We start from the raw sequence: 17,608 nt of genomic DNA on the forward strand, positions 1-17,608 counted from the left end.
GAATGACAAATCAACCACCATCTCCTATATATTCAACTTTCAATGGCACAACAAAGGAAGCAATGAAGGATGAAATCATGAAAGGGTTTTAAATTGGATCCCACTAGCTCTCTCAATACAAATATGAACTAGGAGAAAGTAATATACGTGTTAAATTATTGTGGCTTTGAGACTCATATTTTTCCCCTTTCAGGCCTCAAGCTCAAATCAATTTCCTTGGAAAAAAAGTAGTCATCACTTGTCATTTGAGCATAAATTTGCCCAAAAGAGAAATATAAGTGGTAGATGCTAGGTGGAGTTTGGTGCTCACACTTCTCCTCTTTTAGGTCTTAAAACCTCAAATCTCTTTCCATGTGCCATCATAGCTCATAACCATCCAACATAATGAGATTAAGAAAAGATTATTCTAGATTCAATTCTCTTACTTAACAAGAAAAGGTTTAACTTCAATATTTTATAAGACTTTAAAGACTCCAAAGAGCTCTTGCTTATCATGATATCTTATGACATTAATTGCTCTACCTAATAACCTTGTTAACCACAATTTTCAAGAGGGCATTGCATAAGATAGATCAAATAACTCTTTTTGAGTTGTGAAGAATGAATCTCTAGCAATCCGAGGCGTTGCTCAAATTGAATGAACTTCATCAACTATTCTTGTGTTGTATGATTGGTTTACTTTTGTATTTTCCGATCACATTTATATTGTATCGCGCTTGTTCTTTCTAGGAGACTAAAGACCCGATTTCCTGATAGAATGGATGACATGTCCATTAATAATTCCATATCGTCAAGCTTAACTCAACTTCTACAGACCTGTTTGAACTACGAGAATCTCAATATTATAAAGATGGTTGCTCTTCTTTATTCCAGTAATTAGCACCTAATGGTCATCATCTTCACTATTGAGCAAGTTATTTTGGATTCAATCAAGCAAACATCAACCAGCTCACTTATTCCTTTCTTCAATACATTCATATACCTACAATAACATTTCCTGTCACCAAAATATATACTATAATGTCAACTTGTCCTACAAGGTAATTAGTTAATATTATATATTCATGTGAAGAAATTTTTAACAAAAATAATACATCTCAAGTCTTTTTCTTCTAATGTTGCTTCCTAAACCAAAATTACATGCATTTTCCCATTGTGGCGGTCGTATAAAATAAGAGTGTGAAAACCGTCGACCATAGCTAATTAAAATAATAGAAACTATATAACATTTTCCTATAATTAATTGTTTTTCTTTTTAGAAGTTAACAATTGTTTGGTTGAGAGTAGGAGGAAGGAACAAAGAAAGTAGAAGAGCCATGAGCTCAGCTTAGCCAAGCCACATAGAAGAAGACAAGAAAAGAAGCTGCAGCTAACGAACAGTAAGGTCAAAACTTACAGTCAGAAGTCATGAACAACCAGCACATGGTGATGCTAGTAGACTGAGCTTTTTTGTGCTATCCAATCCTCTCTCTTTTTTTTTTGGTGCCCTTTTTAAATTGTTTATTTATTTATTATATTAATATTTTATTTATTTTGTTTGTGTCTTTATGTCATTTAAAAGGCCGAAAGGAGTGAATGCAATTAATGAATTTGGGTCCAAGCTTTTCGAATTATTTAAGAAACAGAAAAACAATCCCAACTTCAAAAGGCCCGACGGATGGACGGATGGACGGATGGACGGATGGATGAATGACAGAACACAACGGTTCTTCGGTCAAATGCCCTGTTCTTGTTATGCTCTTGGACCTCATGAGAAATAGACAACACTCTCTCACATGAGGCAGGCAATTTTTGTGTCCTTAAAAATCTAATTTCTAATCAAAATCTAATTATTACAATTAGAAAATGATATTATTAAAGTTTTGAAAAGTGACATTTGCCCACCAAGTAAGAAATAGGAAAATTATGATAAATGCTTTTTTTAAATAATTTATCATTATTTTTGGATTGTGGGAAGGATTTCTTTGGTTATACAAACTTTTTTTTTTTTTTTTTTGTTACAATGGAGGAAAAAAATTTCATTGGGGTTTGATCCTGGGTGCCATGGAGGAGAGGGGTAGGAACCCATTGGCGTTACACATACTGCTTTCATTTATATTAAAAGTGAAAAAAGAAAAGAAAAAGAAAAGAAAAAAAAAAGGCTACTCCCTCTATCCCTACAACTTTTGGAAGAAACAAAGGAAAAGTAGACTTTGCAGGGATTAAGGGAAAACCGAAAGTCCTAAGCAACAAGGTAACCCCCGGTCCCTGAGGACCAACACACTTCAGTTTAATACTAAACTTACAATTGGTAACTCCAATTTAAAAGGTAAAGTACTACTTTTTTTTTCTTTTTTTATAAACGGTATTAGTAAAAGGGAGATCCGAACACAGAACCTCAAATGTAGGAATAAGTAAATAAAGTAATACATTTAGTTTTACAGTAGATTCCACTATAAAAAAAATTACTTGGTTCATAAATAAATAAATAAAACCACTAAGTTTGGGTTGAGCTAGCAGTGTACTTGAGTGATGTATCCCAAATTTCAGACTGAATTCATTATTTATAAAATATTAGGTGGCATGCAGCTTGAAGTAGATGATCTATTGGTTCTTGATACTTGCTGTCATACAGCACAACACAACATTGATTTGATGCAGTCAATCAAAATTCACAAATCACAATGTGAGCTTGTAGCTTTCTTTTTTCTTCCATCAACACCCCATTGACCTTAGGTTGTGCATAAGAGAAATCTTGATTAAATTTCAAGCTCCAGGCATTTATTTTTTTTATTTTTCCCCAAATAAAATAAAATAAAAGTCACCAGCACCATTATGAGCCATCACAATCCATAATTATAGTTTTGGTGCCATATGGGTTATGATTAAGCTCATCTGCAATTCAAATCGTCAAATTATATAATGTCCTTCATGTCCTCACAATTCTCCTCTGAATATTGGTAGTTTGGAACGGTAGATAGTTTGTAGCAATCACATGATTCTTATAAAAACAAATAATAAAAAAACTGTATTTATTGGCCTGAGGTTCCTTTTGGAATTTCTCTCACCACTTTATCCCTCTCTCTTTCATCCTGCACTGCCTTGTCCTTTTTAAGATCCATTGAGGAAAGCAAATAAAAGGAAGAAACCAAAAAAACCCACAAGAAAGTGGCATCTTTGGCTTTGCTTTGCTTTGCTTTACCTTTGATTTGAAGTAATTTTGGCTTTCTTGTGAAACAAGTTTTGGTGTCACTCACAACACATAATCACAATTTTTTTTTTCTTTTTAAAAAAAAAAATTAGGGAAAAGCAAGCCAAAGAGGAAGAAGCTTTGATAAAATTGAGGTGGGGAAAGACCTGAAATGATGCAGTCCACACAAAGATTCAAAAGAAAAGAGGGAAAGCCATACAAACAAGAAAAGGTTGTCAAAGAAGAATATTAAACTTGCTTAGAGAAAGTATTAACAATGTTATGTCCTGTTCCAAATCACTGTTTCCTTCAACTTTGGTTTACTTGTTCCTTGTATAAACATCTCATCATTTATTATAAGAATTACAACAGAGATTAGTTATTCCATTTCCTGCATAAATATCATTATCTCATTCACTTTACGAAAACTCAAAGACTAAAAGATGCTTGTTTTGATCATACAATTGCATATGTCACTACAAGAAGAGAAGAATCATAGAGATTAGTCTACATAAAAAAGATAATATATCAAAGATGGCAGCCAGTAGATATTTTACACTATAAACATGTTCCAAATCAGGTTGAATTTCATTAAACAATCACCATATGTTGTTAAACCGGATATGAGCCACCTTGGAAAAACGGTAATATATTCTAGTAAAATCAAAGAAATACAGCTAAATCGCCTACCTCGCCATCATATGGAATTCTATGGTCCAACAATTCCTAGGTTCAAGACTATCATTCATCAGAAAGAACTTGCTCAGAACATCCATGAACATCTTCCAATATAGTAATTTAAGTCACCTAAGACTAATAACATGGCATTTAGTCATAAATTTCAGATCACCAAGCAAACTCATGCACCGAGTAGCACTTGGTTTGTTCGTATTTCTCTTCTCAATGTTGGAAGAGGTTCCAAATTTGAATCTCCCCTACCCTCGTAATAAAAAATAAAAAATAAAAACTAACACGACACGCAATTCGCATGGCGGCAGACACTCCATGACACGTAAAAAGACCATCCACCTTGGGATGTGGTCTCATTGAAAATTGGGTCAAATAAGGATGCCACGCCACTCAATCTTGGCACAACTAGCATGAAGCTCATACGATCCTGCAGAGAAAGCAGACTTCCTATCCAGCCCTTGAGTGGCAGTTAGCTATTGAAGAGTAGATGAGATGGTGGTCTTGGAAGTCAGGTGAAAAGCTACCACCTAGTAGCGCCAAGCAAAACTGAATAGATTAAACAGAAATGAAATAAATGCTATGGACATTTTGTGGAGTATGTACTTCAGAATAGATTTGATGAGTCTCTGAACAATTCTATGTAATTCATTAATGAACGCCCGAGTATAACACTGAGGCAATATGTGATTCCAAAAACAAAAATAGATCCTCCACCACAATTTGTCCCTTCTTAGTAATTAGACTCCTAAATAAATTTAGATTCATGAGTGCTGAAACTGGAGATTAGGTGAGCAAAAACTTTTGCCCGCGGATCATTGTTACTCTCTGCAATATTAAACCATTATCCAGTCCACTTACAGATCAAACCAAAGTGATTGTTTACTCAACAACTTAGAAATTGTTATCATTTATCTCCAGTTAAAATTGCACGATAAAATTTTATGCGAAGCCTATATCAACCAGCCACCATAGTATTCAGTTCTATCAGAGAAGCAAGTCTTTTCAGAAAATCCCTTTCATCAAGGTAGAGTCATTGGGATATGGACTAACTAATTCTGGAATTGTTGTCAACTTTTCAACTAGAATACGTTTAAACTAAAAAAAATCAAAATGGAGAGATTAGTCATGCCAGATATTCCTAAACTCAGCATGTTCAGGTATGGTCAGATTAATCATTTCAAGCAGGCTAAATGTTAGGCAAAACCCTCACACTATCCAGACAACTATGTCATTAAATATACAGAATTGGATCTCAAATGAATGCCAATCATTATAGTCGAATGGTTGGTTATTGGTTTGGAAAATTAGCCTTTTCCCTAACAATTTGATGGTTCACATCAATCAAAAAGAAAGGATAAAATCAACTACCAGTCTACAACTAATTCAAATGCTGATCCAATGCATGCATGCCATATTTTTCACAATATCCAACATGAAGTTAATGGAGCCATAGACATAGTCATCAATTAAACGTGCAATGCACATTTTATTCAATTGACTGATCACCTACAGTTTCATTCAGGGCAATTGTTCATAAAGGAACTATAAGCAAAAAAAGAAACAATCTGCAGAAAGAAGAACTCAGAGTACACTAGAGAACTATTGCAACTTTATTCAATGAAAATTTGTAAATTCTTCACCGAGGCAGACAGGATGTGCTCACAAAATGCAATAAGATTACCTAGTGCAAAATTTATAAGGAAAAGCTTAGAACTTGTAAGTTGTAATGTCTCAAAATCAACACTGAATTCACTTGAAAAACCCTATGAACTACCCTAATTTCTTTTTCTTTTTTTCTTTTCTTTTTTTGGCGAGAAATAAAGGGGCTTTATTGATATGATATAAATACAGAACACATAAAAGTGCCATTTCACCTTTAGGAAAAGAGACTAACCTGCAATTGTTGACTGCAAATTCGACCTTGGTGTCAATTGCCTTCCACCAGAAAAGCTAGGGCTTCAATTGGGTCTTTCTATCAGATCTTCTGGGTTGAACAATTACCTAGCAATAGGCAATTTACACAAATCAGGATTTATAAATATTTAAAATTCGAAAGTACCAGAACAAGAAAATGCAGGCAAGGAAAAATGGAGCGAAGAAAAATCAAAGCTTCGAACTCCCACTAATCGTCACCAATTTAACTGAGCGATTAGGTGATGGAAGGATTTTTGAAATTTTTGAGTGATTAGGGTTTTCTACATAACCGTTAGTTAGATTGGGGAAAAGATGTTGCCGGCAGAAATTGACCGTCGTCTAAAGGCTAATGGAATTTGGCCAACGAATTTATTGGGCTTTGGTCCAGTCTAATGGGCCTTACACCCACCTTCGCTCCTAAAATGTTATAGTGTCGTTTTTCTGGACACCTATATTATTATTTCAATATTCTTTGGACACCCAAACTTGATTTTAAAACTTCGAAATATACTCCTCATTTAATTTATTCAGCACATTACTTGGACACCAACATGTATACTTTCCAGACCCTGAAACTAAAACCTATTGTGATATGGTGAGGGATTCGAACACATAACCTAAGTTGTATTTAGTTTAGTTTAATTTTGGTTTAAAACTATTAATTAGCACTTTTTGGTTTAAAACTATTTCACATGGCCTAAGTTTAATTGTACATGAATCAGAGGAAACAAAAAAAAAAAGGGAAATACATGTTGCAATCTCATATTTCACATGGCCTAAGTTTAATTTATTAATTTTATTTTTTTGACTTGAAAATTAATAAATTATTTAATTTCATATTAAAATAAATATTAAAGCTAGAAAAGAGAGATGTTTTGAAATTGAACTTGGATAAATATTAGTTATGAGATTAAAAATATAGTATTGAATATAAATAAATATTAAAATTTATATATTTTTTAATTTGACTGGTTCGGTTTTTGAAGACATAGAACAAGATCCAAAACCGGTCCAAACCGGTCCGGTTTGGTTTTTGACAAGTTGTTGATTTTTTGGTCAACACGATTTTTTTTTTTTTTTTTGTACGGTTCGGCTCGGATTTCCGGTTTGCCGGTTTGAATGCCCACCCCTATTTTCGCCAATATAAGCATACAAACCTTGTTAGGATTGTAGAAATAGGATGGTTTGAGAAATAAGTCTGACTAGGGTTGAAGGAACGTATGTGGGGTGTAGTGAGTAAATTTAATTTTAATTTAAATATTTTTTGTCCTTACAATAATTATATACAAGGGTAAAATAGGTTGTTCATGTTTAAAATTAGTGTGGGGTCAAAAGAGAAGACTATGGAGTTACAATAAAATCACCCTTGGGTAAACGATCGTCGTTACTTCTTGTTCCTATGTTTCTTATGGTATTTCGGCTGCACAGCTAAAGTAAGCAAGACATTGCTCCATACCTCCTACCTCTATCTCTAGAGGTTCAATTAGTGGTAGATGAATTTTTCTATATATCAACCACCAAGGAAAGATGAATGGAAAGAAGAGAGGCGCATGAGTCCTGAAATATTTGCACAAAAGGGAGTGTATATATACTATATGAATTTTTCTATATATTAATACTATAACTTGCTAAATATGTGCACAAAAGTGTTTGTGGTGGTGTTGGCTTTCCAACGCATCTCCACTTAATAGGGGTGCATGAGTTCGATTCTCATTAAAGCCTATCTATTTGCTTTTTTATATATTATTTTTTATTATAACAAGTTAATAACAACAAACTTAACATAATTATAAAATTTATATATATATATATATATTCCCCTCTAAGAAAAGTACTTTCTTCATTCAAAACCAAAAAAAAAACTTCATGGTTTCTTCTTTCCCTTAAACTCTGATTTTCTAGTAAGTAATTATCATCATCAATCCTTTGACAATTTTTGTTATTCTTTCAATTTCAAGAATTTTAACACCAAAAAGTGAAAACCCTAATTCCTAAATTCATAAAGACCACTCAAAATCAAATAATCAGATTCAGATCTCATTTCAAATTTAGGTATATATCTAAATTTCAATCTATCTATTACATGACTTATTTTATTAAATTATTATCATGATGATGATTGGTTATATGAGAATATGGTTTTTAGAAATATTTATCTATTTCTTGCTAGGGTTTTCTTCCAGGTTAGAGGGTTTTAGAATTTTTCTTTGTAATCTAAACATGCCACCTACTAGAAAATACGTTTTTGGATATACAAAACGAATTAGAAAAAGAAAAATCGAGGAATTGACTCAATCTCAAAGAGGAGCTCTTGAATCTTGATAGATTCATTGTTAAAGAATCACATGCTACAATTGATGAAAATATTTCCAATAAACAAGAAGAAGATGATGTTGAGGAATTGCAAGATATTGAAAAAATATGTGGATGAATGTGTTGGTAATGCTGAGAAGAATGAGAATGATGACAATGAAAATGTTGATATTGATAATCACAATGAAGTTGTTGAACAGGTACTCTTTATTTTGTGATTGCCAATTTTTTTTTTCCTATTAAACACAAATAGCTTATAGGAGGTAGAAAGGGGCCTTATAGGGGCACAAGGAGCTTATTTTTGTACCAAACATACTAAAATTTAACTTTATCAAATGGAAACATTTAAATTTTTATGAATTTGATATTTGATTGTCATTACATGTTTATTGATGGAGACTTTTAGTTATAAAAAAATTGTTTATGACATTAAGTTATGGAAAATTTGTATTTAAGTTTCGCACAGGGCCCTCAAAATCTGAAGGACGGCCCTGTGAAGTGGGTTAGTTTTGGTAATTGGATTTGTGACACCTAGCCACGATTTGTATAAATTCCTTTTTGGGTGCTGATGAGCGGAATATGAATGTATTGACCGAAAAAGCTTTTCTTATTTTCCATACGAATATCATGGCATCAAAATTTAATATATCACACTAGTAATTGCGATTTATATCTCCTTAATTTGGGCTTTCGGTTCTCTCTTTGGCAGCATAATTTTAGTTCATTTTGCTTTGTTACAGAATTTATACTCTCTCTTATAATGGTTTTTGTCACATACTTGTTTCTTTCCTAGTCTTTATATGACGAAATTGAGCTTTTCATGTTTGAGTTCTCTACGTCCAACTGGCTGGTGTATTTTGTCAAGCCATGCTGGGATTCTTTCTGGCTAACATATATAATTCCAAGATGCTTGTTGATACAAATCTGGTTTGTTGGTACTTAGAGTTAGCTTCAAGGCCATGCTGCCCTGAAACCCGTTGTTTTGTGGAAACTAGTCTCTATGACTTCTACTGTACCTGCTTATAATCAAACTTGTGGTATTTTACTTATCTAGAATCGATCACCATGATCGATATATTATCACTCAAATTACTGATATGGTTTTTTTTCAAAAACTTGCACTCGACTATAGCGTACCTTTGTTTTTAAAGAGTAGTCTGGCCCTTAGTAGCTTGATGTGAGCCGTTTCTGGCTTGAGAGTCCTAGTCTAGGCGATAATGAGTTTTTCTCAAAAGTGTGTGAGGTATATTGGTCCCTCTAGTCTTGTGTTTTGTTATCAGATCCTGATGGCTATGTTTCCAGACGGGGATGGAATACTATCCATATGAGGATAGTCTAGATCTAGATTAGCGGCCTGACCATAGAACTACTACGGTGGGACTTCTAATTGCTCAACATGAACCACCTCAAACTGCTATCAAGGAAGTCTTGCATTTTGTATGGAATAACATAAGAGCAGTTAAAGTCACTAAAGCAAATGAGAATGTCTATGCTATTACAGTGGGGGAGGAAGTTGTGGCCCGTCAACTCCTTGATGACAACCCTTGGTTTGTTAAGGGCTTCTCTTTCAGCGTTAAGCATTTGGCCATTATATTGTTCTCTAGACGATATTGTTACTGATCGTGCCATCTACTGGGTTCAAGCCCATGGCATTCCAAGGAACATATGCACCACAAAAAATGCAAGAATGTTGGGTGCTAGAGTGGGTTCAGTGCTAAAGGTGGAAGATACTGAAAAATTGACTTGGATACCACAAAACTCCTTCCTTCAAGATTTATTATGTCTTGTCTTACCATGGGGAAGAGGAGAATAAGGTTGAGATATGAGAGGTTGAAGGACTTTTACTTCAGATGTGGGCATCTTGGACATAATAGAGGGTGTTAATGGCTTCCTAATCCAAGCTTGATTAAGGAGAACTTATGCTACAATGAGGAACTTCGTGTTCCTCCGATTTCTAGAGCCTCTTCTTTGTTATTTCTCATAGTGAAACCAGCGGGGCAAGCTTCAGGCCCCATCTGTATCGTCAATAGTCTAAACCTCTAATGCAGCCTGGATCAATACAACATGCAATTAGCCCTGCCACGACAACGATGTGTAGACCTATTATCGTTGTCAACAGGTTATCACTATTAGGAGGTGGAACCAGGAGAACTTTGGTACCCAATTAAAAAATGGCACCTTGACGCAAGCTGTCAACAGGGTATGCGAACCCCAATTCCTTTAGGTGAATGCCCGTTGGATATTCTTTGATTTAACGTTGAACATGAACTCAAATATGTAGAATCACGATTTTACACCTTTATAATCGAAGATAATGTTATAAAGACTTTGTAGTAATTTTCGGTGTATTTTTCTGATTTTTTAATTAACTTTTTATGAATTTTTAAACATAAATTTGATAAAAGTATAAAACTGACACGTGGCGCAATGACAAGAGGACAGCCATTAGACGCACTGACTGCCCTCCATTCAGCTTCTGCCATGTGTTGCCCCATACGATTTAATATTATTTTTCTAAGATTTAACTTATAAAATTAATAATAAATTAAATACAAATCCAAAAATTACACTGAATATTGGAATGAACTCATTGTCACATTATCTAAGCCTTAAAACTCCAAAAATATAATTTTTACTCATCAAAATTGAAAATGATAACAAAAACTCAACTTTGTTTTAAAACAAACCAAAACCAAATAATTCTATATTTATATTGCCTTCTTCTTCTTCTTTTTGTTTTGTTTTTTTTTTTTTGCACTTGTAATTAGGTTGACATGTTGGTTGCGTACAAATTTCATTAAGTATATATCTATATATATATATAGGTTAATTACACTTTAGTATATCACACAAGTAATTGCGATCTATATCTCCTTAATTTGGGTTTTTCGGTTCCCTCTTTGGCAGCATAATTTTAGTTTCCTTTGCCTTGTTATAGAATTTATACTCTCTCTTGTAATGGTTTTTGTCACATACTTGTTTCTTTCCTTGTCTTATATGATGAAATTGAGCGATCATGTTTGAGTTCTCTAAGTCCAACTGGCTGGTATATTTTGTCAGGCCCTGCAAAATGCTTTCGTTATCCTATCCACTATCCAAAAAGAGAAGATTTCAGTTTCACCAAAACATATATTAAAACTCCTCGTACCAAGTAAAGTAACATGACCTAATTAACAAAATAGTTTGAGTTTCTCTAAAACTAATAACAGTGTATACAATTGAGTCTTTCAATTTGAAAAATACTATGTTGGAATGTCTTTCAAACAAAAAATAAATCAACAATGAATATTGTTGGAATGAAAAAAAAGAAGAAGAAAAAAGAGAGGAAGTTTTTGAGAAAATATAGTATTTTATTAAACCCATATGATACATAGTAATAACTAGCATGTTAATAATTGTCTCGTTAAAACCTTCTGAGAGAAAACTAGACCATGTCTCTTTCTTATTTGTAAAATAGAAAAACTAAGATAAATGACAAAGAAAACAATTGGTTCCGACTTGAGTGTGTGCCTAACAAAGCATAGTTGAGTCAGCGGATCAAGAACTTGATCATATGCCTCCAATCTTCATATTGTTCGAGGAAGTCGTCCTTCTCTATAGTGTGTGTCTTCTGGATATTGTTAGCAAAGTAAAATAAATTAACAAATTTCCTTTTCTCTCCATCTCTGCTTTCGCTTACCTAAATTGCATTTGTTTTTTTGGCATCCGCATATTGTTTCACTTTAGTTTATGATTTTTTAAAGCATGAACACGATGAACATGACTTGCACGACACCTTGCACTTCCTTTGATACTTGATAGCGACACGTACAGAGGTTATACATTTATACAATAGGTAATTGTCATTGACTCATAAATCAACCTAATTACATCAGTCTCTTACAAGGAGACAAAACCTAATGAAATATGGATTCAATAAATTCTATATGGGAAAGTGAATATATGCCCGAGATATGCCCTTTGCTTTACTTGAAGGAAAAGATAAATATTTTTTATTATTTGTCGCACACATATATATGGCTCATAAATGAGTTCATCTTGTGCTCCCTAAACCATCACATATACTTTTGCTCCCTAAACCAAACAGAATCGACCCAACTTCAAATTTTTTCTAATCTAAATTAATGGCAAGGAAAGATATTTCAAATATGGTGTTGGGAATGATGGGAGCAGCCTTCTTTAACTTTATATGTGACTACATCTCTACATATAGAGAAACAGTTTCGGTAGTTAGAGAGATTGATGAAAAGATGGAAGAGATTCGGAATACATGGAGGTCAGTACGTAGGTTTATCTTTAATCAGTATTCTTTTTTTTTTTTTAACCTTGATCTTGGCTTTGATGCTTTGAGTTTGCTGAGGAAAACCTCAAAGATTAATATTCCAATTTGAATGCCCAAGCAATTGCATTAATTATAAATTTTGCTTCGACATTATTATATTTTCCTTGCCTTGTATGTGTTAATAGCCATGAAGAATTTAAAGAGCTTGTTGGTCGGGACATGTACGGCTTCTTCAAAGGCTATGACGAGTGGACGAACTATTTCGACTTCTTCTAGTATCTCAAATATTTCATTTTCCATCAAGTGTTAATCAGTGGAGTGGTATTGTAGTTAGGATATATTTGGAGGCTTATGGTTTTTGCATTAATATATATATATATATATATATATTGCCATATTATGCTCAATTCACATAGATGACGATGACGATATATCTTTTTGACGAGTTTGATGTCTCTAATTGTGGGTTGATCAGTTATTAAACTTAACCCCAAATTTTTGTCCCAACAACTTTCCGTTTGGCCCAATTAAAAAGTTTATAACACAAGAAAGAAATCCTCCTATGACTCGCAAAACATCAAAATTGAATTCAATAGTGGGAGACTGCTTTTCTTTTTCTTTTTTTTCTTTTTTAAACGAGAGGAGAAATAAGACTAGAAGATTTAAATCCCATGAATTGGAGGATGGGGCATTAAAAATAGTACCAGCTGAATTTTATTTTCGATTAGGCTATGTAGAAAACTTAAAATTAAGGGGTTGGGTAGGACATGTAGAAAACTTAAAATTAAAATCGGGGGAAAAAAGGGCAATGGTTATTGTGAGAGAGTATGTGTTAGATAATGTAGGTAATATGCCATTAATTCACAAAATACGGGGAAAAGTTTTTATTTATTTTAAATTTGTTAAAGAAGAGATAGCCGATTGTATTATTGCAGTGCTGTTCTCCTGAACCCCGGTAGTCGAAGAAAACTATGGACAATCACCCTTAGATTAGATCTAAGGGTTGAGGGAAAGAAAAAAACTGATTTAAAAATTATAATTGTATCATCAAAACACTATTTTGATCATTAAAAATAATTTTTTAAAAAAAACCAAACAACCACCACCATTCAAATGGGTAAGTTATCGGATCCTGTTGGGGCCACCGAGCTCACTTCCTTGAGTTCGTTGTAATTTCAACCGGAGTTGGTGGATGTGAGCGTCGATGGATGCAAGAACATGTTCTTCGTTTTCTCCAGGGAGCGTGTTTTGCTTTCCTTTACTTTTTTAATTTTAGTATTTGTTAAATAAAATTAAGGTAAAATGATAATGTATTGATTTTTAAACTTTTTTTTTTTTAATAATTGGGGTGTCTTTTAGTTGTTCTTGAGTTTGAGTTTTTAAAAACGTGGCTACCATACAGGTTTTCTTGGTTTTGGACTTAAATTCTGTTTTGAGTTTAAAAAGTTGTATTCAAGTTGAATACTAAGTGCTTGTTTGGTACTTATTTGGAGCAAAAATCACTTTCTTAGAGAGTTTTCTTCCACCTAGCTGTTTGGTAAATGAAAAAAATAATATGATTATATGAATAATTGCTATCAGCCAGAAATATAATCTGATTATTGGGAAACAACTTGTGGACGAATTTGTCTAATTCATAAGTACTATTTGAGAATTTGGAAAATTTCGAAGAAAACCACCACCACTGTATAAGTTCTTTAGCTCTAGACTATAATACCACAACCTTTTTTTTCTGAGAAAAATAAAACCAAAACTTAAATATGCAATTTAAATACTAAATCATATGGACTAGCTAGCTAGCAACCCATACATATATGCAGATGTTCCAGCAGTAATCGAGTTTCACATCAAACAACCATTTAATTCGTTGCCCTCAAAACATTCGTAACCTACCATACCTGCCACACGATTAAACCAAAAAAAGAAGCAATATTAATAGAGAAACTGATAAAACGAAGCAATTAATACCACAAACGAAAGGAAAATAAAACATATCAATTGCTTTGTTTGTGGCATCATAGTGAGATTTACATAGTTTTCATCATATTTCGACATGCGGGCAGATTAGCTGGAATTAGGTATTAAATTTAAAATCATCACAAATATATCATTCCATATCAATGTGATTAGATTTCGAGACTTGTACCAACAAAATGAACACAACTACCACTACACGAAATGCTAATTAGTGAGAAGCAGAAAATTAAGACCGTTAATTGCCGCTTTACTTTTACTTTTTTTCTTTTTTTTCTTTTTAAAAGAAGATCAATATGTATTGTACCATGGCAGAACAAAACTAGAGTTTGTTTAATATCGATATTGAGTATGATTGAGGGCTTCTTCTTGTTTCAATTTAATAAGCAAGCACTTGAAGGTGTCTTTCATACAAATTTAGATCAATACGAATGTTATTCATTACATATATACTAGGAAATGAAAATAATGAAAACAAAAATAACAAAGGAAGTAGAATTAAGCAATACATACCAGGGAAGTTTGGGCGTGTGGATCGGTTTATTTGTTAGGATAATTTTTCTAATTCGGCCGTCTAATACTCTCCCTATTGAAATTTGATTGCATACAAAGCAAATCAAATTGTAATTACAAAAAGTTTAAATTAGCGGAAAAAAGCAGCATAATATTAAGAATTAATGCTTGGGACTGAAATTAAAATATAATAAAATATGATGAAGAGGAAACTACCTGCACTTCCTCAATTCTTCCAGATTTTGATTAAACGCTCTTCGTCTTGTTAAGTCCCTTTTGCGCAGAAGGTGATCACCAATGGCAACCACAAGAAGATACGTGCAAAGCCATGAGATGTGTTCTTTCATCATCGTCTTGGCTGTGCAAAAGCTATAGAGTTCTCGATATATGGATACAACCCAATTACAAAAAGAGTATATTATATATATGTTTGCAAAACTAGGGTTTTTGTTACGAGCCAGAGTACATGGTTTTTTTTTTTTTTAATTATAAATTTTTATGGGAAGTTATAAATTACTTTTCTTTGGTATCAAGAAATCTTTCTTCTTTTCTGGTAAGTATCTTTCTTCTTTTCTGGTAAGTAAAACAAACCTTTCATTCATAGAATTCCCAGTGAGACTGAGAGATCAAATATTTGTTTTGGTTGTTTGGACGTCCTTAATTTATTAGTCGTTTGGCCCTATGTCCATGTCAGCATGAATATTCTGATAAGGGTCGTTCTCCTCCGGATGTGGTTTCCTTATTTTTGTAATTAATGTCTAAGCACAAACAAACACAATGTGGTTTCCTTATTTTTTGTAATTAGAACATTCCCCGTTGGCCCTCTGTTTTTCTTTTAATTACATATTCTGCAAATTCTTAATTTTATTTTTTATCATTTGAGTTTGTTTAATCCCTAGCCTAGCGGGGCGGGAGGAAACAGCTATATCGTTTGTGGTGAGGTTTTGGGGTTTGAGTTTGTTGGGTTTCACTAAAACACCCAAAATGGGGGCTGAAATTATAAAAAAATTCAACACCCAAAACACTTTATAAACACACCCAAAACCCATCATTACACACACTCAAAACTCATTTATAAACACACCCAAAAAATATACAATTGTTGATTTTGGGGTTGAGTTTGGGTGTGTTTCTATGTTTAAATGGTGTTAGGGTTTTTTTATAAATACATGTCTAGGATTGGGTTTATTTATAAATTTGTATTGTTGTAATAAATCAATGGTAGTTTTATAATTTAAAAGAAATTAAAAGCCTTTTTGTTATGTTGTAAATGAGCTTTGAGTGTGTTTCTAAAGTCCATTTCATGTAGGTTTAAAAAAAAAAAAAAAATTTATAAATAATTTGGGGTCTCTATTGGGTATAATAGTGAATCTCCCTAAATTAAAAGAAAAAGAAGAGGGCTAATTTCAGTTACTACAAGTGATACAAAACTTTGAACTATTCCAAAGTAGTAAAGAAGAGGGCTTTTTCACCCTTGAGTATCATGTAGGGCATATTCGGGGCAACTCTAGTAATTTTTTTTTAAAAAAAATTGTTATTAGAACTATTTGAGGCGAATTTGAACTTCTATGTATTATTTTGTCATGAACTACTAGCCTCTTACATTCGTTCAGTTAGTAAAATACAGAAAGGGTAAAATATGAATAAAATACATACGTGTTTTATTCTGCAATATTTTGGCAAATTACAACTGATAAGTTCGGCCACTATATATAATATTTTAATTTAATTAATTTAATTTTTTAAATATATGCGATTTTTATTCAATAATATGCTAAAATTATGTGTATAATATGTGAATTTTGTGTGACCGGACCCGACCCAAATTCCACTTTGGAATCTGAGCCGAACCCTGTGCGTGTTCGACACATGGCAGGTGCCGAGCACACTTGATCAAAATGCCCTTCTAACTACAATTCACAATATTTATCAAGTTTGACTTCTCCTGTGTAATTTGCTTGTTTCCCCAAAAAATTTCATTGGAATGTATTCCTTTTATTTTGTTTACTTCACTTGCAAGAAAACAAGATTTTCTTGATACGAAAGAAAAGAAAATCAAGAAAATCTTGAACTTACCATTACAAAGCACGCTCACTAGCCATTACAAAGCAAACGCCTAATATGCGATATCCGATCGACACGCAAACGATAACCAAATTCATATCCGAGCATAGCATCGTGCTCGAGACGATATGAGGATTATTTTAGAACTCTAAGACCGGCCAAAAAGTGGCCCAAGCACGTGCGGCAGCTCGTGAGTGTCCAAAGCAATTTCAACGATCGGAAAATCTCCAAATCGCCCGTCAAGACCTATACCTACATGATCAGAACAATGAATGGAGCAACTTTTGTTCTTAGACCATGGCCAAAAAATGGTCGGAAGTTGGTAAAAAATGTCTTGAAGCGTAGGCCCAAAATGGGTGTTTAAATCAATCTCCAAAACTCCAAAATTAACCCAAACTACTTACATTATGACAGGACCCGTCCCGGATTCCTCGAAAACCAGGACGAAGCCCGTCCTATTTCCGACATCACACCGATGCATGGCTCACTTATGAAATTATATCATCTTTTCCAAAATTAATGAAAAATGGTATGAGACTTTCTGCCGAAATTTCGGCAGAGTCTCCCTTATAAATTGAGCATTTCCCAAATTTTCAACCTGTTAAAAACACAATTCATATATCCCAACAACAGCATACACAAGATAATAACATGCAACTTTACGTAATAGGCATCCAGCCTTCAAATAA

The 17,608-nt window shown here is 33.3% G+C and overlaps 1 long non-coding RNA gene across 1 annotated transcript; it reads right to left on the reverse strand.

Moving 5' to 3' along the window:
• Positions 1 to 3,928: 3,928 nt before the first annotated feature.
• LOC103327959 (uncharacterized) lies at positions 3,929 to 6,137 on the reverse strand. The gene is made up of 2 exons (XR_513820.2): positions 5,754 to 6,137; positions 3,929 to 4,405 (listed from the first exon to the last, which is right to left on the reverse strand). It is a non-coding gene; the product is annotated as an uncharacterized LOC103327959 (long non-coding RNA).
• Positions 6,138 to 17,608: the final 11,471 nt, after the last annotated feature.

Source organism: Prunus mume, linkage group LG4, assembly GCF_029339155.1.
Source record: "Prunus mume cultivar Tortuosa linkage group LG4, ASM2933915v1, whole genome shotgun sequence".
NCBI lineage: Eukaryota > Viridiplantae > Streptophyta > Magnoliopsida > Rosales > Rosaceae > Prunus > Prunus mume.